We start from the raw sequence: 1408 nt of genomic DNA, 5'->3' as shown, positions 1-1408 counted from the left end.
TTGGGCAACCGCTTCTATGAATGGGATATTGATTTGAAGAGCCTTTATATGTTCTAGAAACTTCTGGTAGTCTTCTTCATGCTTTCTTTCTTAGCTCTGGCTGGATATGGCAGTGGAGGCTGATATGGTTGTGCAGGAATCTGAATTTTCTGATTGGGCATTGGACTCGTCGAGTCCATATTATGGACTCGACGAGTAGGGTCTATGTCCAACAGATTTTTACTTTTGCTTGGTTTTTCTTCATCCTCCTTTTGTGACTGCTTGGGCTCTTCATTATGAATAGGCGCCAGAGGGGTAATTATCTTCCCACTTCTAGTTGTCACAATGTTTATATGTGCTCCTCGAGGGTTGTTTTTGGTTTTACTAGGAAGTTTTCTCAGTGATCTTTGATTTATTTGTTAGGCAAGTTTCCCCAGCTGTGTCTTAATATTGTGGATAGATGCTTGTTGATTTCTAAGTATGGTTCTTGTCTCTTGTATTGCAGCATCATGGTCATTGTGTCTCTTTTCTGAAGCAACTACAAATTTAGCAAGCATATCCTCCAAATTTGGTTTTCTTTCTTGCACCGGATCTTCCTTTTGGTAAAACCCTCTTCCTTTTTGTTTATACTTCTCCTCCTTAGCTTTCTTGTACTCTTCATAAGGGAGCCACCCCTTCTTTGGTTTTCACAAGTCATCATCATATTTGTCACCATTAGAGTAGCATACTTGCGCCTTCTTGTTCCCATTCTCGTCTAAGTCACAGTCTCTAATAAGATGCGGTCCATTGCAATTCTCACAACCCACCCGAATAGCATGTATTGTTTGATCCATTTTATCCATCCTCCTACCCATGGTTTTCAACATAGCCATGACTGCTGACAGGTCTTCAAAAGCTGCATAAGCTGCTCCCTCGTCATGTCATTCCTCGGGTTGTGGTATTCCCTAGAATGCTTGGATAATTCCTCAATTAGTTGCTTTATCATCGGGGGAGCTTTCTTTGTGAGGGTGCCTTGTGAATCAAGTAATTGCCTTGTTGTAACATTCACTCCATCATAAAAACGGAGACTTCTTGTTGACTATTGTGATCATGATGTGGGCAATTTCTTAATAGACTTTTGTACCTCTCCCAAGCCTCATAAAGTGATTCTCCAGCTTGTTGCTCAAAGTTGGCTATGTCCTTCTTTAACTTTGCTATTTTGGAAAGTGGGAAAAATTGATCAATAAACTCTTCTTTCATCTTGGCCCTTGTAGTGATGGATCCGGGGGGAAGTGCCTTGAGCCAATCTTTTGCAGCACCCTTCAATGTAACCGGAAGCATTCGAAATAGCTAAGTCTCGTGAGGCACATTTGGAACATTGAAATAATCAGCTACATCATTAACTTCATCCAAGTGTTTGTAAGCATCTTCATGGTCTTTTCCGTAGAAG

The 1408-nt window shown here is 40.9% G+C and overlaps 1 non-coding gene across 1 annotated transcript; it reads left to right on the top strand.

Annotated features, from left to right (window-relative positions):
- Positions 1-1063: 1063 nt before the first annotated feature.
- On the top strand, positions 1064-1170 carry LOC145044688 (small nucleolar RNA R71). The gene has a single exon (XR_013681633.1). It is a non-coding gene; the product is annotated as a small nucleolar RNA R71 (small nucleolar RNA).
- Positions 1171-1408: the final 238 nt, after the last annotated feature.

The sequence above is a fragment of the Lactuca saligna genome, chromosome 4 (genome assembly GCF_052625555.1).
Source record: "Lactuca saligna cultivar CGN05327 chromosome 4, ASM5262555v1, whole genome shotgun sequence".
Classification (NCBI taxonomy): domain Eukaryota; kingdom Viridiplantae; phylum Streptophyta; class Magnoliopsida; order Asterales; family Asteraceae; genus Lactuca; species Lactuca saligna.
Note: the sequence above shows the minus strand (reverse complement) of the source record. Positions and strands in the feature narration are given on the sequence as shown.